We start from the raw sequence: 23,647 nt of genomic DNA, 5'->3' as shown, positions 1-23,647 counted from the left end.
GTGGAACACCATAAAGGTGTATGATGCCGGATATGAATTCTATCACCTGCCCGGACTCGGCCGTTTTAACTGGTTTGGCCTCTATCCACTTAGTGAATTTATCCACCATGAACAGCAAGTACTTTTTCTTATGGCTTCGTCCTTTAAGGAGTCCAACCATATCCAGTCCACAGACCGCGAAAGGCCAAGTGATGGGGATTGTTTCTCCGGCAGTGGGGGGCATATGGCTTTGGTTGGCGAAGAGTTGGCATCCGACGCAATGTTGGACAAGGTCCTGTGCATCTGCTCTGGCCGTCAGCCAATAAAACCCTGTACGGAAGGCCTTGCTAACAAGGGCCCGAGCTGCGGCGTGGTGCCCGCTGAGACCGGCGTGAATCTCAGCCAGGAGCTGTCGCCCCTCCTCCTCGGAGATACATCTTTGAAGGACTCCGGTATCGCTTTTCTTATAGAGCTCTCCCTCATGAACCTTGTAGGCCTTCGAACACCGGACAATGCGGCGGGCCTCATTCTGATCCTCAGGAAGTTCCTTCCTATTAAGGTAGGCTAGGAGGGGTTCGGTCCATGGGGCAATGACTGCCATAATGAGATGGGCCGACGGTGTTATTTCGGTGGCTGGGCCTCCGACGATATCGGTGGGTTCGGAATCTAGGGTTGTGTTTGGATTCGGATTGGTGTTACTGCTCTCCCCCTGCCACACTACGAATGGCTTAAAAAGCCTTTCCAGAAAGATATTGGGTGGGACGGGGTCGCGCTTGGCACCGATACGAGCAAGAACGTCCGCCGCCTGATTACTTTCTCGGGCCACATGATGGAACTCGAGCCCCTCGAACTAAGCTGACATTTTTAGGACGGCATTACGATAAGCTGCCATCTTCGGATCTTTGGCATCGAAGTCCCCATTTATTTGAGATATTGCAAGGTTTGAGTCCCCACGCACTTCTGGGCGCTATATGCCCATGGAGACAGCCATCCGGAGACCATGCAATAAGGCCTCGTATTCGGCTGCGCTGTTGGAGTCTGTGTATAGTATTTGGAGTACATAATGAACGACGTCTCTAGTGGGGGACGTTAAAACGATTCCCACTCCTAGCCCTGCCAGCATTTTGGAGCCATCGAAATACATAACCCAATTGGAATATGTGTCATACTCTTTAGGGAGTTCGGCCTCTGTCCATTCGGTGACGAAGTTAGCCAGTACTTGGGATTTGATAGCTCGACGTGGTTTGTATGTAATATCAAATGGAAGGAGCTCAATGGCCCATTTGGCAATCCGGCCCATGGCATCGCGGTTGTTTATTATGTTGTTGAGTGGTACTTCGGAAGCCACCATAATCGAACACTCCTGGTAGTAGTGTTGTAGCTTTCGGGATGCCATGAAGACCACGTATGCTATCTTTTGATAATGGGGGTACCGGGATTTCCATGTTGTAAGGATAGTGGATACGTAGTATACTGGCTTCTGAAGCGGGAATTTGTGTATGTCCTGTTCTCGTTCAATGACGAGCACGACGCTCACCACTTGATGTGTTGCCGATATGTATAGCAACATGGGTTCGCCGACATTTGGCGCGGCCAGGATTGGGTTGCTCGCTAGGAGTGTTTTTATTTCTTCCAGTCCGGCTGTTGCCGCGTCGTTCACTCGAAGTGATCGGTTTGTCGTAGAAGGCGATAGAGTGGTAGTGTCTTTTCTCCCAATCTGGAGATAAAGTGGCTTAGAGCTGCCACGCACCCCATGAGTTTTTGGACTTGTTTAAGGTCTGTTGGCGTAGCCAACTGTGACAGAGCTCGGATTTTGGCTGGATTTGCTTCAATTCCTCTATTGGAGACGATGAATCCTAGCAGCTTTCCTGCGGGGATGCCAAAAACACACTTTTCCGGATTGAGCTTAATGCCATATGCACAGAGGTTGTCAAATGTGAGGCGTAGGTCGTCTATTAGTGTTTCGACGTGCCTTGTCTTGATTATGATGTCGTCCACATAGGCTTCAACTGTCTTTCGGATCTGTTTCTCCAGGCATGTTTCGATCATGCATTGGTAGGTGGCGCCGACGTTCTTGAGCCCGAAGGGCATGGTGTTGAAGCATAATGGCCCATCTGGGGTGATGAATGTTGTTGCAGCTTGGTCGAACTCCTTCATTTTGATTTTATGGTATCCGAAATATGCGTCGAGGAAACACAGTGAGTCGTTTCCTACGGTAGCATCAATGATTTGATCAATGCGGGGGAGGGGGAAGGGATCCTTAGGGCAAGCCTTATTGAGGTCTTTAAAATCGACGCACATGCGCCACGATTGAACCTTCCTTGGTACCATCACCAGGTTTGCTAGCCAGTCCGGATGTTTTATTTCTCTAATGAATCCAGCCTTGATTAGCTCGGCTAGCTCCTCTCCCATGGCTTGCCATTTGGGTTCGGAAAAGCGCCGCAGTGTTTGTTTGACCGGTTTGTATCCCTTTAATATGTTGAGGCTATATTCGGCTAGTTTGCACGGGATTCCTGGGATGTCAGAAGGGTGCGAGGCGAATATATCCCAGTTTTCATGAAGAAAATCCCTTAGCACGACGTCGACCATTGGGTCTAGTTGTGCCCCAATACATGTTGTCTTTTTGGGGTCCGTTGGATGGACCTAGAGTTTGACTATTTCTTCCGCTGGCTTGAAAGAGGTGGATTTGGGGCGTTTGTCTAAGATCACATCGTCCCTGTCCTCCGTGGAGTGTAGTGCGGTTAATTCTTCGGCCACAAGGGCTTCAGAGAATGCCTCAAGGGCCAGGGATGCAGTTTTATTTTCGGCGCGGAGTGCTATGTCTGGATCACTGGCGAGGGTGATTATGCCTTTGGGCCCAGGTATCTTAAGCTTCATGTACCCGTAATGAGGTATAGCTTGGAAGCGTGTAAATGCCTCCCGCCCCAAGAGGGCGTGATATCCGCTGTTGAAAGGGTATAATGCCCTCGATGCGGCTATATCTCCCACATGTCGAAGAACGACTTAGAGGCATAACCGCATTGAAAGCAATGTCGCAAGTGAGGTAATCTTCACACAACCCATGTAATACATAAGGGAAAAGATACATAGTTGGCTTACAATCGCCACTTCACACAATACATGAATTAAAGCATTTCATCAACCAGATACAATCAAGGTCCGTCTACGGAACCAAAATAAAAGAAGACTACCCCAAATGCTACACAGATCCCCGATCAACCCCAATGGGCTCCACTACTGATCAACTAGAACGAAACAACACAAAGGACAAGATCTTCATCGAGCTCCTCCTGAGCTTGGTTGCGTCATATGCACGGACTCATCGGGACCTGCAAGCTGGTTTTGGAAGTATCTGTGAGTCACGGGGACTCAGCAATCTCGCACCCTCGCGATCAAGACTATTTAAGCTTATGGGTAAGGTAAAGGTATGAGGTGGAGCTGCAGCAAGCGACTAGCATATATGGTGGCTAACATACGCAAATGAGAGCGAGAAGAGAAGGCAAAGCACGATCGAGAAACTATGATCAAGAAGTGATCCTAGAACAACCTACGTCAAGCATAACTCCAACACCGTGTTCACTTCCCGGACTCCGCCGGAAAGAGACCATCACGGTTACACACGCGGTTGATGTATTTTAATTAAGATCAACTTCAGGTTTTCTACAACCGGACGTTAACAAATTCCCATCTGCCCATAACCGCGGGCACGGCTTTCGAAAGTTCGAATCTCTGCAGGGGTGTCCCAACTTAGCCCATCACAAGCTCTCACGGTCAACGAAGGATATTCCTTCTAGCGGGAAGACCCAATCAGACTCGGAATCCCGGTTACAAGACATTTCGACAATGGCAAAACAAGTCCAGCAACACCGCCCGAATGTGCCGACAAATCCCGATAGGAGCTGCACATATCTCATTCTCAGGGCACACTCAGATGAGACATCCTACGAGTAAAACCAACCCTCAAGTTGCCCCAACGTGGCCCCGCAGTCTACTCGGTCGGACCAACACTCAGAGGAGCACTGGCCCGGGGGGTTAAAATAATGATGACCCTTGGGAGCGCGACTCCCAAGGGAAAAAAGGCTAGGTGGTAAATGGTAAAACCAAGGTTGGGCATTGCTGGAGGAGTTTTATTCAAGGCGAACTGTCAAGGGGTTCCCATTATAACCCAACCGCGTAAGGAACGCAAAATCCAGGAACATAACACCGATATGACGGAAACTAGGGCGGCAAGAGTGGAACAAAACACCAAGCATAAGGCCGAGCCTTCCACGCTTTACCAAGTATATAGATGCATTAATTAAATAAGAGATATTGTGATATCCCAACAAAATATCCATGTTCCAACAGGGAACAAACTCCAATCTTCACCTGCAACTAACAACGCTATAAGAGGGGCTGAGCAAAGCGGTAACATAGCCAGACAACGGTTTGCTAGGACAAGGTGGGTTAGAGGCTTGGTTTAACAATATGGGAGGCATGATAAGCAAGTGGTAGGTATCGCAGCATAGGCATAGCAAAAGAGCAAGCAACCAGCAAGCAAAGATAGAAGTGATTTCGAGGGTATGGTCATCTTGCCTGAAATCCCGCAAGGAAGAAGAACGAGTCCATGAAGAAGACAAACGTACGTAGAAGAACGGGTCCTCACAAACGCGACGTTATCGGAACCAACCCGAAGAAGCAAACACCGTAAAGAAGCACACAACATAGTAAACAAGCAACACATGGACACGGTATGATATGCGGGATGCGGTATGCGATGCATATGCATGATTTGCAAGGGAATGAATGAAACTGGCCTCAACTTAGGAATCCAAGAGTGCCACTGGAAAGGTGAGATGATTTCGCTAGAAATCGATATAAAGATCACCGGAATCGGATGCACGGTTTGGAAATGGCAAGCAAAACAAATATGGCACCGGTCTGCGATAATCAGCAAGTAGTCATCTAAATGCATCAAGATAAATATGCTACAGCACTCAAACATGACAACAAAATACATGGCAGGGATCCACTCATGATGCTTGACAAAAGATGAACACTGAGCTACGGCTAATTCATCCATTAACAGGCTCAAACAAGCATGGCAAAAGTGCAAATGATAACAGGTTTCAGACTTAGTGAAATTAACACAAGTCTGGAATTTATCATCAGGAAGCACACTTTAGAGCATGAAAACTACATGCTACAGGAACTTAACATGGCAAAGAAAGGCATGGCATGAAGCTACTCAAAGCACTTAACAAAAGTCCCTTAGTGACCTTGAGCCAAAAGAGATCAGAAATTACAATTGCATGCATGTGAACATAGCAAAAACATAAACAGATTCAGACTTGGAGAAAAACTATAGCATGCAGAACAGTTAACGAGTAGGCATGTTTACGAGCTCGATGCACTCACTACAGAGCATGGCATGACAAACTAAGCATACACCCATCAAGAATACATGGCATATAAGCTAGACATGGCAAGAACAACAACATAGCATGCACGGATCAATAGCAACATCCTCAACAAAATCGCTAACAAGTCAACAATCTGCCAGGATTCACGATATAGCAAAAGTAGAGCTCGATTTACTCAAGCTAGGGTGCTCCATAAATGCAAACAAATACACGGATGGATAGAGCACCACAATGTTAACGAAACATCCTTACTGATCATCCTCAAAAGAGGCACGGATCACTAGGAAACAACATGAACATATGGCATAATAGCAAAATCAGGACAAGGACTTAGTGAAATTCTAAGTCCCTGAAATCAGCATTATCGATTACGCTACTTTGCAAACTTGTGCTAGTCACCACAAACACCAAAAAAATACATGTCAAGCACCTCTGTAAAGATGGAATGGCATATAACAAAACACATGTAGAGCTCAGGATCATATGATGCACACATTAATCATGGCAAAAATGACAAATATCTATTTGATGAAACAGATCTGGCAAATTACTCACATAGCCCTCTTCCAACAGCATTTCGGGCATCAAGATGAGCTCAAATGAAAATGATACAATGAGATTAAATGATGTACTCTTTGAGACGAACATTTTGATATGGTACACGCATGAATCGGAGCAACGGGTGATGAGTTATGATGCGATGAACATGGGCATATGAATCTGGAAACTTCGGGGACTTCGCGGATATTTTACCTGCGCGAAAAGTCAAGCGGGACGGAGCGGTTCCGGGACGGGGTGGATCTGGGACGAGGGCGCGCGTTTGGTTGGTGGACTTGGTGGATCTGATCCATCTTCTCCGGATCTGACCGGAGAGGAGCTCCGGCGAGGTTGGAACTCCGGCGAGGCCGGCGTCGAGGGCGCGGGCGACAGATCCGACGAAGGGCAAGGCGGGGCCGAGCAGCGCGGCCGGATAGAGGCGAGGCAATGGCCGGCCGGCGGAGGAGGCGGCGGGGCCGAGCAGCGCGATGGCGGCGGAGCACGCCAGGGCAGGCGCCGGTGGGCGAGCTCGCCGGCGGGAGGCGCAGCCGCCGGTGGGAGGCGGCGGAGATGGCGGGGCGGCGGCTCAGGCGGAGGAGCAAAGGGCGGCGATGAGTGGGCTCGGCGGCGCGGATCTGGCCCGGGGCGGCTCGGGCGGGCCGGCCGCGGGCTCCGCGGGCCCGGCCGCGCGAGAGGGGAGAGAGAGGGCGGCGGGAAGTGAGGTGGCGGCGTCCGGTTGGTTGGCGGCGGCGGCGGGGTGACGTGGCGCGAAGCCACTGGCCGGAGCGAGGTGGAGGGCGGACATGTCCGTCGGTGGAAGAAACGTCCGGGCGCGAGGTGGAAGAGGACTAGGGTTTGTACCGCAAATTTTGGGGAGGGAATCACATATTTATAGGTAGAGGGTGCTAGGAAGCTCCAAATGAGGTGTGGTTTGCGGCCACGCGATCGTGATCGAACGACCGAGAGGATGGAAGAGGTTTAAGTGGGTTTTTGGGCCACTTTGAAGGGGTGTTGGGCTGCAACACATACAAGGCCTTTTCGGTCCCTCGGTTAACCGTTGGAGTATCAAACGAAGTCGAAATGGCACGTAACTTGACAGGCGGTCTACCGGTAGTAAACCAAGGCCGCATGACAAGTCTCGGTCCAATCCGAAAACATTTAACAACCGCACACGAAAAGAGGTAGAACGGGACATCGGGTGACATAGGAGCGCCGGATTGCAAAACGGACAATGGGGAAAATGCTCGGATGCATGAGACGAACATGTATGCAAATGAAATGCACATGATGACATGATATGCAATGCATGACATGCAAGCAAAGACAAGGCAAACAACAGTGAATAACTGGAAGACACCTGGCACATCGGGCTCGGGGCGTTACAAAGGGGCCACTTGGAAGGTTATTTATTCGGACCGATAATTCTCCGGCGTGCCGAATACCACGTCGAGTGTTATTTTTCCCGCACACCGCGCCTCTCGACTAGGAATGGTTCCTCGGAAGGTCATGCTACTTTGCTCAATGCGGCTCCTGTCTATTTCCATTTTGTGGAGTGTGTCTTCATATATGAGGTTTAGTCCGCTGCCGCCATCCATGAGAACCTTGGTGAGCCGGAAGCCGTCCACGATTGGACTGAGGACCAAGGCGGCTGGTGCTCGGACTTTACTGTATTTTGGTTCGTGACCGGCATTAAAAGTTATAGCCTTGTCGTTCCAAGGGTTTATTGCTGCTATTTGACAAACTTCGACAAGTCTGCGTAGTGCTCTTTTGCGCCTATTGTTTGAGGCGAATGTCTCGAGGACCGTTAGTACTTTGGGGTCGTTGTCCTCTGGGGTGTTGTTCTAGGGTATTCTTGGTGAGGATATCCTCGCCACTCTTGGCCACTTGCCGGAGTATCCAACATGCTCTAAGGCTATGTGTTGGTATGTTATCCGGTGTTGCGTGTATTTTGCATGGCCCATCGAGCCATCCTTCCAGAACGGTTCCGCGCCTCGTACTGGACTTATATTTCTTTATTATTGGACCAGGCATGTTGCAAGGGTGCGCCCTTTTTGCTTGAATGAGGGATTGAGTGGGGACCGATGGTTCCCAATGGGCTGCCTGACTTTTCCAGGGGCTTTCCATTGCATTGTACTTCTGTACGATAGTTGCCAAGTCAGCGAACCGTAGTATGCGACGGCGGTTGATGGTGTTGAGGATTCCTTCATCCGTGCAATTGTTGCGGAACGCTGAGATCGCTTACTCGTCGCGGCAATCTTTAATCTTGTCTTTGACAAGAAGGAATCTGGCCTAGAAGTGGTGGACCATCTCCTGAGACTGCTATTGTATGCTCATGAGAGCGCTTATATTTGGGTGGGTAGGTGGTTTTAAATCTGAACCCTGACCCAATTTTGGATCCGGAGTCTGAAGGAATTTCGAACTTAACAGATCAGGCTCCGGGATGTCCACTGATTTCTTAGGCCCGTCGTCCGATTCTATGTTCGGAGAGTAGGATGCATCTCCTCGCTGGTGGGTGTCCCGAAGAGTTGTCATCTCGCTCCTCGACTATCGCTATCTGGTGGGTGATCGGTGGAGATTTGATTTCTCTCTAATTGGGTTTAAGACTAATTCGATCATAGTCTGCGGCGACCCCCAGGGCGGTGATGTGATCTAGGAGCTCGTTTAAAGACGAAAGCTCTGCTCGATCCATCTGCTTGGAGTGTTCGAAGTTGATACGACGGGGATTTTCGATGACTCGGGAGGTCATCGTCGGCTTAACAACCGAACGGGCGGTCATGATAAAGCCGCCCAGCCGGAGGGTTTGGCCTAGGGCCAGTGCTCCTCTGGCGGTAATATTGTCCTTGAGAACAAGGCGAGCCATCGATTCTGTCGTCGACGTCACAGTGGAACTCTCAATGAAAGCACCAATGTCGGTGTCAAAACCGGCGGATCTCGGGTAGGGGGTCCCCAACTGTGCATCTAAGGTCGATGGTAACAGGAGACAGGGGACACAATGTTTTACCTAGGTTCGGGCCCTCTCTATGGAGGTAATACCCTATGTCCTGCGTGATTGATCTTGATGAATATGAGTATTACAAGAGTTGATATACCACGAGATCGTAATGGCTAAATGCTAAGAGTCTAATGTGGCTATGATAATCGTAATGAATCTCTCCCTCCGGACTAAGTCCTCCGGTTTATATAGACACCGGGAGGATCTAGGGTTACATAAGGTCGGTTACAAAGGAAGGAATCTACTTATTTGATCACCAAGCTTGCCTTCCACGCCAAGGAGAGTCCTGTCCGGACACAGGTGCAGTCTTCGGTGTTCGTATCTTCACAGCCCATCAGTCCGGCCCATGGCTAACATGCCGGACGCCCGAGGACCCCTTAGTCCAGGAATCCCTCACACTCATTACATAAATCTAACTAGTAGTTGTCTTCCATGCATGTCAGATATAATTGCACACACTGATTTATCCACAAGAACCTCACGGAGCAATGTAACGGCCAACAAACTTGACGTCAATGATACCCTATATGATGGAACATGTAAAGGTGGTTCTTCACAAGACTTGCAAAAAGATAATGAATCCTATTCACCCCACAAGGTCCTTGATCTAACTTGGCCCGTGATATGGGTACAACATCCGTATAATGTCCTAGAGTGCATCTACTATGTTGCAATGCCTTGTGCTTAGCCTGCTGATCATGCATGTAAATATGGCATGCCTTCCTGTTTTCAGTACCTATTCCATTCATGATAACATGTTTCCAAATTCAAGTACTTTCATTCTACTCTATCGCAATGCCATCTGCTTAGTTTGGACATCATGCTTCTGAATATCTTATGCATTGTTATTCATCAGTATGTACTTCATCTGTCTACCATACCATGTTCTATTTTTTTACATTGAAGCGCCGTTCTAGTGGTCTCTTGCAATGCCATCTTAGTTTCCCAATCATACACGCATATGTTGCCTTAGTGTTTTCTGTATGTATTCCGCTAGCATACAGTTTTACATTCAAGTAGTGTTTTTTTACACTGTTGTCCTGTCGTATCCCTAGCTCTTACATTATACTCCCTCTGTCGAGATTACATGTCGCAGAAATGGATAAAACTGGATGTATCTAGAACTGAAATATGCCTAGACCCATCCATTTATTTCTGTATGGAGGGAATACATGTCAATATGTCATGCCTTTCTATTCTTCAGTACCTATTCCATCTCCGATGTAGCATGTTTTATAGTTGAAGCACCATTCTTCTATATAAGGCATGCAAGGGGAAGACAGCTATGTTAGAATTTGAAGGGTTACACACCAGGTCTTTGCAAAAGATCCAAATGCCAGGAGATAATAAACCAACTCTAGTTTTCATAGATACTACTCTAGCACAGAGAAACTCAACTCCCACTGATAATAAGCAGATTCCAGTGGCCAAAGAACTAGTCCGCTCCAGTCCAACAAAAATATGTCAACTCCATTCTAAGAAGCGTGTGTGTATCCTCGCATCATGAAATTTTATAGCATTCTGATCATATTTTCTACATCTTTCTTAACCATCTCTCTTTTAGAAAATAAGGTTAAACGATAGAAGATTTCCTCCAATGGGATCATATTCGAGGAAAGTATCTTGCGGGAATTCTCTGTGCTCCAATGCTGATGTAAGTACCTGTTGTATATCACTATATTTTTACATCAGCATGTATTTTGTTAATCAGCATGAATCCAACATTTATCTAAGCTAAAATTAGTTGCAGAAAAATGTTAAAGGCGACAATGTTGATTTTTGTAAGGAAAACTGCCTGGTAGTTTTGCATACTGGGCTGCATGAGTGTAGTATCTCATATCATGCACATTACTGAATTGTAGTGCTGCTCTGGTTGCCCATTCATTCATTGTGTCAATGTTGCTTTCATATTACCTTACCTGGCTGATGATAGTTGTGCCATACTGTGTTAATTTGGTGTAGGCTGGTGTGGTCTGGTTGCCCAAACGTTCATTGTGTCAATGTTGCTTTCCTATTATCTGACCTGGCCAATGATAGCAATGCTAGTGTGTTAATTTGGTGCAGGCTGCTGAAGATAAGAAGACAAACTCTGAAAACAGCAAGGCAACCCCATTGTTTCTTTCTAATAAATCTAAGCCAGGTAATATGGCAATAACTCTTGATTAATCTATTCGGTCCCCCTCCTAATTTATGTTATGATGCAGTGGTCGAGACACTCTCCACTATCAATGATACAAGCCTGCCAAAATCGCCATCTGAATCTGTTCGATTTCCTCTATCTCGAAAGCAACGGAAAAATGTGTGTTTGTGAAACAATTAATGGTTGAAGCAATGACGGAAATGGTGGAGGAATTGGAGGTGCACATTCGTGCACAACAACATCTGATTAATGTTTTTTGAGATAGTGTAGCAAAGAAGCAAGAACTTGCACACATGCTTACGGACGTCATCAGCGCTGAGGTTGGAGATTGTGATGTTGTAGATCGTTCGATTCTGTTCATTTATTTGCACTGGCATCAATCTTTGATTGCCCAGTGGATGTAATTTCCTGTAATATATGCTGGATATGCAACGTTTTTCCCTATATGTCGTACCTTTGCTTGATCGGTTTTGGTCCTGTGCATAATTGCTCATTGTAATGGGCTCAAATTATCTAATTGGGCCTATAGACATGTATGAACTTTAGTGGGCCCATTAAGTTAATGGGCCGTTACCAGGCTGAAAGTTAATGGTCGACCCTCTTACCTCCCGGGTCGTTAACAGGCCGACATCGATGCGGGCAATAGGTGGGCCCATTTGATTTCACGGGCCATTAACAGGCCGATACTAAGGTCGGGCTACATATGGCCCAACTATACTTTGGGCCTTTAGCAGGCCAAAAGAGACAGCGGGCTCGTACTGGAGCATGAAGAGCATGGGCTGCTAAGAGGCCGAAAGTCAGGCTGTATTGTAAATGGCCCAACTGTGTTGTGGGACTTTAGCAGGCCGAAAGAGAAACCGGGCCAGTATTGGACCATGAAGAGCATGTGCCGCTAAAAGTCCAAAACTTAAATGTTTGTGGGCAGACTGCAAATGGCCCAACTCATTTATGGGCCGTCAACAGGCCGAAAGACACATCGGGCTGGAAATTGGCCCAAAAATTAAATGGGTCGCTAAAAGGCCGAAAGATGTATATCCTAAAAATTGGCCCATCCCTTGAATGGGCCATTAACAGGCTGAAACCACATCGGGCCGATATTGAACCCAAATATATAGCGGGTTATTAACAGGCTCGAACTGACGATGGGCTGCAATGGTGTCAAATCGTTAACAGGACGTTGACGGGCCGAATTGGCACATCTCGTATGGGCCATGGACTTAAATGGACCTGACACAAGTAGGCCTTATATGGGCTGGCCTGCTAATTTTTACTGGGCCGGCCTTTTTCACTGGAATGGGCAATTGTTGGGCCATGCCACGTGTCGACCTATCATAGGCGCCTCATGTCCAATGAGTGGATGACATCTGTGCCAACGAGCAGCTGACAGGTGTTTCCGTCGGCCAATGAGAATTTTACACGTGGAAACTCGGCATTGGTCCGGGCTGTTAACGGGTTATCGGATCCAAACCGAAACCCGATAGCTTAATGGCGACCGGTTACGGTGGATGCCATGTGTTGGTCTCCCTTTACAAAAGCACTTCTATGATGCGCGATTTATCGTCATGGAAGTGGACACTTCCACGATGATAATTTTGGTAATGTCATGGAACACTTCTACGATAGCACAGGTATGACTATCTTCATTCTGTCATAAAATCATCATGGATGTACATGCATGACAGAAAATGTGACCTACTGTGACAAACACGTATCATCATGGAAGTGTATTTTTTGTAGTGATGGTCATCTTGCCTGAAATCCCGCTAGGAAGAAGAAAAAATCCATGAAGTAGACAAACCAACATAGTCGAATGGACCCTCACAATCGCAACGTAACCGGAACTATTGAGAAGAACCACAACCAGAGAGAAGCAACCAGGGATGGAAATTTTATCCATGGATCTGGATACCCAACCCGGTTGGGCAAGGGTATGGAGCACATTTTCGCCCATCGGTCCATGGATATGGATACCCACGAACAGCCGGGTTGGGCATGGTTATAGTTTGTGCTCCATGGATATCCAACGGATACCCGTATGACATGTTGGGCCATATGCCAGTGATATTAGAAAGAGCGAATCAATGGGAAATGGCAGGAAATATGCAACTTGTGCCATGAGCTCTATGCCGCAGAATCAACCTCTGGTATGTCACACTTAAGGACTCATCGTATTACTTGTTGCCTACTTATGCATGGCTTATGTTGTCATTTGTGAGTGAATGATGATGAGTTAATTTTATCTTTGGGAAGGCTTCATGCTGACTTTTCTATGCCCATGGAGCTCCATGGGTATGTGGGTGTCCAGTGGGTTTGGGCATGGGCACAAGTTGTGCCCATGGATAATTTGGTGGATGGGCAGAGGGTAGGAAGATGAGTCATGGGTTGGATTTGGACCAGCTCCACCCGCCCCAAACCAGACCCATTGCCATCCCTAGAAGCAACAACATGGTAAACAACCATCACATAAACATGGCATGATGCGCAACCAAGCATGATGCATGTCCATTTTAATATAGCATGGCGTGGCAAAGTGCAACAAATAAGTCTACAAATTAAGTGGAGCTCAGTATGCAAAACACCACATTCAGTTACTTAGTTTGCTCTTGTTTATGTACCCAACAATATTAAATGTTGGTTAACATGGAAAGACGTGAGGCACAATCAAACTAATTATTTAGGCAAGTTTAAATGAGGCCGGAACAACAAATAACAATTCCGGTAAATCCTCATATGCAATTTACGAATTTGCTATTGTTCTGCCCTATACACAAGTTTAGAGTTGTTAAACATGCAAAGTAATGCTACCATGTTATTCTATGCATTTTTCTTAGAAAGTTACATATATAATTTATTTAATATGGAGCTACGTTTATTCAGTTACGTAATAAATCATTTTAACATGGAATTTAAGCAAATCAATGCGAACATCAAGTTTAACATTTTAAACAAGGATGAAAGTGGCATATTACGAAACTAGACAAAATTCTAAGCATTTTTCATATATAAAGTTTTTACATGTTTAAATCATTTTAATCCGATGCACGGTTTGTGAGATATGATATTCATGAACAATGAGGGTTTTTCTCCAAAACGGCAATCCTGTGGATAATGTTGAAACATGCAGTGGCAGTAAAAAAATAAAGGTGGGCCGAATCAGGAATAGAGAACTAGGCGCAACATACAAAGGAGTGCACAGGGCGGAGGATAGCACGTGGGCGCTCACAAGAGGGCCAGTGGGCCGGGCGAGCTGGGATTTGACGCTGCTGCTCTAATTTTTGAAGAACAGAAATAGCAACACCATGGTGATGGAGAAGACGAAGTCAGGGGGGTCCTGGCGGCGGGAACCAGCGAGGATGGCCGGAGACGTAGATCTGGGCGTCGGGAGCCCATCTCCGGCGGGGCTTGCTAGATCCAGGAGGAAGGGATCCAGTGGTGGATTGCGCATGGTGCAGAGGAGGCTCAGTTCCCCGAAGAAGAAAACAAGGGAGAGAGCTTGAGCGCCTAAGGGAGAGAGAGAGAGAGTAGAGAGAGAGAGAAGAGGAGGCATGGGGTGGCCTGGACCTAGGAGCGTACTCCAGCGAGGTTCGGCGACTCGTGGAACGATAGTGTTCTTCGATGGAGTGTTGAGGCAGGGGCGAGGTCGAGCTCGGGGACGAGCCCCTACTGCTCGGGGAGGCGCGAAGCAGAGGAGGCTCGAGGCAGGGCGCTCACGAGCAAGGGCCACCGAGCTCCGGTGAAAAATCCATGGTGGTCGATGCGTCTTGTGCTCCCTGAGAGAGAAACGGGGGGAGAGAAAGAGAGTTATGGGAGAGACAAGGGAAGGAGGGAGTCGGGAACTAGTTAGGGGGTCCCCGAGGTGGCCACGAGATAGGGGGGTGCACCCCCACCCTCGTGGTGGCCTCGGGACTCCTCTAGTCCATCTCAGGTACTCCGTGGGCTTCTTCTGGTCCAAAAACAATCTTCGTCAAATTTCAGGTCAATTGGACTCCGTTTGGTTTTCCTTTTCTGCGATACTCAAAAACAAGGAAAAACAAAAACTGGCACTGGGCTCTAGGTTAATAGGTTAGTCCCAAAAATCATATAAAATAGCATATAAATGCATATAAAACATCCAAGGTTGATAATATAATAGCATGGAACAATCAAAAATTATAGATAGGTTGGAAGCGTATCATCGACGCGTGGCGATTGATGGGATGTGGGCGCCTCCTATTCCCCACACTGCCTCGGCAACTGTTCCGGGATTGACAAAAAGGCTGGTGCTTGGTGCTGAGCCTTCATTGCCCATCCTTCGGCTTGCTCCAGATCCCCTTTTCCCTTGCTCAGAAAGCTCCCAGATCTGCCGAATCTCTTCCCCAAGCTCGCGACCGGTGGCCACTAAAAAGGCAAAGTCTTCGGCCGCGACAGCGTGCCCAACTTCCTGGTTCAAGCCAGCCCTGAGTGCGTCCACCATCACTGAAGAGAAGCACCTCGCCGCCATGCTCCCGCTGACCATGGGAAGCAGCATTGAAGGGGGAGAGACGACGCTCCAGGTCGGCTCCGCCAAGCCGGAAGCCTTGGGTGACACCTGTTACCCCTTCTTCCTACACAGCGCGCTTGCTGGGTTGGTTCCCCCCTTCTCCAGTTTCTTCTAGGCCATCCTCCCCCATTACGGGCTCCACGCCCTTCATCTTCACCCCAACTCCATTCTCCTGCTGTCAATCTTCACCTTCTACTCTGTTGCACTGTTTCACCACTTCTTCTACCTCCGGATAAGCGGCAGCCAGTCCTCGGGGTGTGCCAGCTTCATCACGGCCAATGGCAGCAACACGATCTCGCAAACCGAAAGAAGGTGGAGGACTTCCGGAACAAGTGGATCTTCCTGGATTCCAAGCACACCCACGCTCGGCTGGAGCTGCCGACCGCGCCGCCAACGCCCCTTGAAGGATGAGCTCACGAGAAGCTCACCGACCCCGGGAAGAGCTATTGCTGGAGAGGATGGCGGCTGACCTGAAGGCGGAGGACCCGAAGGCATGGAAGCTGACAGGGGCCATGATCATCAAGGAGTTCTTGGCGCAGCGCCTGGCTCCGCTCCAGATGCACTCACGCCCCCTGTGGAGATTCAAGGGTGCAGAAGATGACCTCCCGCTGCGCCCGGACAACTTGTCCGACGAGGATCTAAGCAAGGTCATGCGCACCTTGCTCAGGAAGGACCAAGGCTGCCCCCTGGACTCCCATCTTCCGATGTACCATAGCACCGATGGGTAGAAAGTGGTTGCTGCCATGACCGCCTTCAACGAGCGCTGGCTCTTGCCGCTGAAGCCTTCCCAGCCCCTGGGCTCCTCGGTGACGGTGTCCTCCGGCGACTCTGGTGATGAGGAGAAGGCGGACTCGGAGGCAACCTGTGAAGGGGTGGGAGAGACCTCTCCCCCGTGACAGACCGATCTCCTCCGTGGCCTTTCTGACGACGACGAAGCCGGCGAGCACCCAGTCGGGGAGTGCTCCACCAGGGTTGCCACGAGGTCCGGGGGAACCCCTCTGAAGAGGCTGAGGTAGGGGACCCCGAAGAGGGACAGGTTGGCGTTGCTTCCCCGAGGTGGCGCTTCTGCTTCATCGCCGGCCACCAGTATAGAGCGGTTGTGCACTCGTCCGTCCCTGAGAATGCGGAGCTGCCCGTGCTCGAGAAGCTTGCGCTCCTGAGTAGGAAGAGGGAGTATGTCGCTGAGGATCAGTAAGTGTATCTCCTTGCCCTTGCTCTTGGATCTCGACGCAATACTCAATGTCTCCATCTTGATGCCAGGCTGACGTTGGCGGCGAAGAGGGAAAAGAAGGTCGCCGGAGCCGTCGAGGCCCAACGACTTGCCGCGGTCGCAACGACTTCGGTGCAAAAGGACGAGGCTGCCTCCCGTGCTCCTGCGGCGAGGTTGCCCCCCAGGCTCTGGAGCCCTGCCTCAGGAGAAGACAGTCCCTGCGGCCGAGGCGACTCCGGAGGCGCTCGCGCTTAGTGCGCCTGCTGAGGACCCGAAGGCTCTAGAGCCCCCGACCCCTTTTGTTGTTGCCGCCTCACCAGGCTTGACGCCGGCGCTGCTTCCTCCCCTAGCCATCGCACCGACGGGCCATGGTTCTTTTGCCGCGCCTGGTGCCCTGGAGGAGGCCTTCTCCACGCTGGACTACCTTTGGGGCGATCTTCAGGGCCCCGACCGGCGCCGGGCGTCGGGGCGCCTGGAGCTGATCTCGGGGTGGCTTTAGGCTGATGCATCCGTCAGGGCAGCCTGGGCCTAAGCCATGGCAGCCTCATAGGAGGGCCAGAAGGTGGATAGCCTAGTCGCAGCCGCCCGCGATGTGGGGGTGAAGGATTCCAAGGCCGCTGAAGAGCACTGCCACACGACGGAGGCCGAGCTGAAAACCCTTTGCGACAAGCAGGCCACCCGCGTCCGCCAGCTCGAGGAGCAGGTAGCCCGAGAACAGGCTTTGGAGCGTGGCCGCCTGGACAAGCTGAAGGAGGAGGTGGAGGCGGCCCACGCTAAGCTTGTCTCTAACGATGACGCCTGGCTAGGGGCCAGGGAGAAGTGCCTCGCAAATGCTGAGAAGATGGCCGCCGTGGAGCGCGCCGCTTTGGACTCCCTCAAGCTGAGGTCCCGCAAGACGCTACAGGATCTCTATGGGAGCTGGTATGAGGAGCCATTGGTGACTCCGGAGGAAGGCCCCACCAAGCTGCTCCTCAAGCTCATCACGGTGCTCGAGGGCATCGTCGTTGGAGTGGGCCCCATGGTGGAGGGGGAGGCCTGCGCGCTTTCTACCTCGACCATGATGTGCGTCTTCAGCCACCTCTATCTCCGGGACACCAACTTCGAGCTTGGTGCCTTGCTCGAGCCCGTGGACCCTGAGTCCTATACCGTCAATGTTGAGGCCGTGAAGAGTCAGGTGGAGGCACTGCTGCGGAAGTTCCTCGCCATCGACCCCGTGACTAGGGCTAGTGGCAAGGACGGCGGGGACGTCGTCGACGATGGGGCTCCCCTAGTGGGCGATGGTGGCGCCCAGTGCTGAAGAAGAAGCCTGATGGCGGCACGTCCACCTGTTTAAGTCCTACAACATGTATCATGCCTCGTGGAGGCGTAAGAACTTATGCTTGGTACCTTTAAGAGACATCATGTTTTGTAATAATTTGCTAGGATTCCTCGATGTCCTTTCTGTTTGCTTTAGTGTTCTTCGTCGGCAGGGCCCGGCCCCGCGCATACCTCAGCCGCTGCTGGGTCATCCGGATCGCCAGGACAAGACAAAGGGGTGAGGGGCTACGTGAACAGTTAGGCTCCCGAGTCACGATGCTCAGGAGTCCTCCTTGACGTACAAACAGCCCTCAGGAACGAGATGCGAGAGTAGGCCTTAGCGTTTTGCGTCGGCAGGGCCCGGCCCCGCGCATACCTCAACTGCTGCTAGAGCATTCGGATCACTAGGACGAGACCAAGGGGTGAGGGGCTACATGACCAGTTAGGCTCCTGAGTCGCGATGCTCAGAAGTCCCCCTTGACATACGAACAAACCTCCATACCTTTCCTCGTCGGGCTCTCGGGAGGGGTGCACGAAGACCAAGTCCAAGGGACCTGGCGAGGTGGCGTATGCTAGGCCTAACCTGAGCGTAGCCCCCGTGCCCAGCCCCCTCGCGCAACTCTCCTACGGGGAAAGCAGCGCGGTTAGGCTAAACACCGAGCCTGGTGGCTCCCTGAGATTAATGCAGCCGTGAGGCCACCCTCAGTTGTTTATCATCAGCGCGGAGCATGGCGCTTCCGCTCTTGCACGGGCATAGCCGCTCCTCGACCGTCTTGACTGCCAGCGCGGAGCATGGTGCTTCCACTGATACGTGGGTGGGGGCTCCTTCTGAGGGAAGACCCCGGGGCGTGTACAGCCCCGCCCTGACATGTGGCTGGCACGGCAGGGCTAGAGGAGGTGTGTATGGGCACTCGTGAGGTAGCGCAGGAGTCACTAGGCCCTACCCCAAGGCGGGTTGCGCCTGAATTTGGCTTGGAACACTTGTGAAAATCCTGTGAGATGGTCAGACAACCTGCGCCGAGTGAATCTCCTGAGGTTATCGCATGAGAAGGCCAAACACCACTGTCCCCAGGAGGTGATGTGAACGGGACCAGCCCGCCAGATAGAGCTCAGCCGTTGGGTTTATCGACATTGCAGGGATGGACCCGAGCACAGACGTCGTGCCCAATCTTCTCATGCGAAGGTCCTGAAGAAAGACAACCAGCGTGTGGCTCCCGTGGTGATGAGGCACTGGGTCGTGTGCCCTCACTCATCCGCCCGCGATTAGCTTATGCGAGAACAAGGCACCAAGGACCATGCGAGGTGACGTGCACGGGAGCTGGCCCGCGAGCCAGAGCTCAGCCTCTTGGGTTTAGCGACACTGCAGGGACGGACCCGAGCACAGACGTCGTGCCAGTCCTAAATCATGAGGCAGTCATGGGTGGTCTTCCAAGGGCGGACGACCTTCATGGCAACGAAGCATCGGACAGACAGGAGATATTCATAAAGCAGCTCATGGAAGAAGGTAAAGCCAGTTCTGATAGATGCAATAAAGGTATATACCGTAGGGACGGGCCCACGCGGGGGATAATGCAGCCTGAGAGGCACCCCCAACTGAACAAACCAAAAGATGTCACCTAGCACCGTTTCTGAAGAAGTGTTGGGGTAGCTGAAGACGAGTGCCACAGAACTCGCTCCTCATGAGCCACCCAGGTCCTGGGCCTCGAGAGGCTCTGGAGGCCCAGGGGCTCGCGAGGATCAGCCGCCATCTCTGTTAAGATTGCCTGGTGCCTGGCCTCATGAGCTGCTAGGACGTACCAGATGTGGCGCTGATGCATGGCAACCCTGTTCAGCAAGCCGAAGGGCATGTGAACGTAGCTGTGGGGGGGGGGGGCTTGCACTGGCCAACGCGGGACGGCCAGAAGAGCTCCTGAGATGCGGCCCTATTGATCCCGGGGATGTTGACGTAGGGGCGCAGCTCACTGTCCTCCCAGGGGCAGGGAGCTGCGCTGGGTGGTGGGTGACGGTCGCCTCGCATAGCTCTTGCCTCCTGAAGCTCCTCGATTGCTTTCGTCATGAACTCCTAAGCGCCTAGCGCCTCGTGCCCTGCGCTTCCCTCACGAAAGCGTGCTTTGAAGCACGCCTCCACACGGTGCCCGAACACCTCCCTCGTGATGCTAGTCAGATCAGAGGCCCCCGAGCCCAGCCTGAGAGGAGCGTTGGGAGCGCCTTCCTACGCGAGAGGGGAAGGCACCCCGTCGGTGGGTGCAGAGCTCGAGGCAGCACCACCGGGTGCCCCGCCCTCCTAAGGTCCTTGGCAGAGCAGTTGTTTCTTCTTCTTGGGGACAGCCTCCGGAGGGTAGACGGCGCGTTCGTTGTCTGGGTCCTCGACAGTCGCAGCCTGGTAGGAGCGCTCGAGAGAGGACACCGCATCCTTCCCCTCGCAGGCGACCGTGATGACATCACGGCTCCCTGGCATCTTGAGGACGTCGTAGCCATGGTGGGTCACAGCCATGAACTTGGCCAGGCCCGGGTAGCCGAGGATGGCGTTGTACGGGAGGTGAATGTGGGCGACGTCGAAGTCGATGAGCTCGGTGCAGTAGTTGTTGCGGGTGTCGAAGGTGACAAGGAGGTGGATCTGCCCTATCGGGGTGGTGGAGCCATCAGTCACTTCTTAGAAGGGCTTGGTGGGCTGCAGCTGGTCATAGGGCACCTGGAGTCGGTTGAACGTCTCGATGGAGAGGACATTGAGCCCTGCACCATTGTCGATGAGTGTCTTCGTGATGAGCACGTTGCTGATGGTAGGTGATAAAAGCATTGGGAGGGCGCCGATAGTTGTCGCACACTTGAGCTATTCAGAAGAGCTGAAGGTGATGGTGCACTTGGACCACCTGAGTGGGCGTGTTGCCTCGAGCTTGGGGTGGACCGCGTTCACCTCACGCGCGAACTGCTCGAAGATGCGATGGAAGTCTGGGGCCTGAGCGCTGCCTAGGATGCAAGCGACAACACGAGGCTCCTGGAAGCACCCAGCCCCCTCGTCCTGGTGATGGTCGTCATTCCTTCTTGGTAGTGGAGGCAGCGAGGGAAGGCCAACGTTGCCCTGTGGGCAGTCCTCGCGAGGTTGATCCCTCCAGGCACCCTCACAAGGTTGGGCTTGCCAGCGGTCCTCGCAAAGTTGGTCGCGCCACTCCTGATGAGGGTCTGATGTCTACTACACAACCTTCTTCTTGTAGACATTGTTGGGCCTCCAAGTGCAGAGGTTTGTAGGACAGTAGCAAATTTCCCTCAAGTGGATGACCTAAGGTTTATCAATCCGTAGGAGGCGTAGGATGAAGCTGGTCTCTCTCAAGCAACCCTGCAACCAAATAACAAAGAGTCTCTTGTGTCCCCAACACACCCAATACAATGGTAAATTGTATAGGTGCACTAGTTCGGCGAAGAGATGGTGATACAAGTGCAATATGGATAGTAGATAATGGTTTTTGTAATCTGAAAATATAAAAACTGCAAGGTAACTAATGATAAAAGTGAGCGTAAACGGTATTGCAATGCGTTGAAACAAGGCCTAAGGTTCATACTTTCACTAGTGCAGGTCCTCTCAACAATAATAACATAATTGGATCACATAACTATCCCTCAACATGCAACAAAGAGTCACTCCAAAGTCACTAATAGCGGAGAACGAACGAAGAGATTATGGTAGGGTACGAAACCACCTCAAAGTTATTCTTTCCAATCAATCCGTTGGGCTATTCCTATAAGTGTCAAAAACAGCCCTAGAGTTCGTACTAGAATAACACCTTAAGACACAAATCAACCAAAACCCTAATGTCACCTAGATACTCCAATGTCACCTCAAGTATCCGTGGGCATGATTATACGATATGCATCACACAATCTCAGATTCATCTATTCGACCAACACATAGGACCTCAAAGAGTGCCCCAAAGTTTCTACCAGAGAATCACGACGAAAACGTGTGCCAACCCCTATGCATAGGTTCATGGGCGGAACCCGCAAGTTGATCACCAAAACATACATCAAGTGAATCACGTGGTATCCCATTGTCACCACAGATATGCACGGCAAGACATACATCAAGTGTTCTCAAATCTTTAAAGACTCAATCAGATAAGATAACTTCAAAGGGGAAACTCAATCCATTACAAGAGAGTAGAGGGGGGAGAAAACATCATAGGATCCAAATATAATAGCAAAGCTCGCGATACATCAAGATTGTATCACCTCAAGAACACGAGAGAGAGAGAGAGAGATCAAACACATAGCTACTGGTACATACCCTCAGCCCCGAGGGAGAAATACTCCCTTCTTGTCATGGAGAGCACCGGGATGATGAAGATGGCCACCGGAGAGGGATTCCCCCTCCGGCAGGGTGCCGGAATGGGTCTAGATTGGTTTTCGGTGGCTACGGAGGCTTCTGGCGGCGGAACTCCCGGTCTATTGTGCTCCCCGATCGTTTTAGGGTATATGGAGATATATAGGAGGAAGAAGTGCGTCAGGGGGGCCACGAGGGGCCCACGAGGGTGGAGGGCGCGCCCAGGGGGGTGGGCATGCCCCCTACCTCGTGGCCTCCTTGTTGATCCCCTGACATGCATTCCAAGTCTTCTGGGCTTCTTCTAATCCAAAAATAAGTTCCGTGAAGTTTCAGGTCAATTGGACTCTGTTTGATTTTCCTTTTCTGTGATATTCTAAAACAAGGAAAAAACAGAAACTGGCACTGGGCTCTGGGTTAATAGGTTAGTCCCAAAAATAATATAAAAGTGTCTAATAAAGCCCATAAACATCCAAAACAGATAATATAATAGCATGGAACAATCAAAAATTATAGATACGTTGGAGACGTATCAGGGTTGCGACCATCCCAGCGTCCTCCACCTCGGCCTCCTCCACGGATGTAGCCTCGATCATTGCGCTTGGGGCAATGACCGAGGCACCCGTTGCGGATGGCTCTGAGCTCCTAGCAGTCGCTGGTGTTGTGGTTGTGCACATTGTGGAAGACACGGCATGGGCGGCTGCCCTTGGATGACTCCGGGTGGTCGCATCCACACTTTATCTCTGGTTCGGCCGCGAGCACGGATGCTCCCTTGTGCTTCACGTCCTTGGCCTTGGCTTTCTTGTCTTCTGGGTCCGTGTCAGGGAGCTCGAGAAGGGAGAGCCACCCCTCCTCAGCTCCCGCGCACTTGGTTGCCATGTTGAACATTTCCAGAGTCGTGCACAGATCCTTGTGTATGGCAAGCTCCCTCTTCATCTTGATGTCGCAGACGCCATCAGTGAACGCTGAGATGATGGCCTCGTCCGACACCTTCGCGATCTTGAGGCGGACACTATTGAAGCGTTGGATGTACTTCTGCAATGTTTCTCCTGGCTGCTTCCTGATGCGCCGCAGGTCACCCGCCCCCGGCAGGTGGTCGTGAGTGGCCTGGAAGTTGGCGACGAAACGCTCTCGCATCTCATCGCAAGAGGAGATCGACCCCGCGGGGAGGTTCAGGAGCCACGTGCGTGCGCTATCTTTGAGAGCCATGGGAAACCAGTTCTCCATAACCTTCTCGTCACCATTGGCCGCCTCGATGCT

Source organism: Triticum urartu, chromosome 6 (assembly GCF_003073215.2).
Source record: "Triticum urartu cultivar G1812 chromosome 6, Tu2.1, whole genome shotgun sequence".
Classification (NCBI taxonomy): Eukaryota; Viridiplantae; Streptophyta; class Magnoliopsida; order Poales; family Poaceae; genus Triticum; species Triticum urartu.
The sequence above is the reverse complement of the archived record's forward strand: the minus strand, read 5'-3'. Positions refer to the sequence as shown.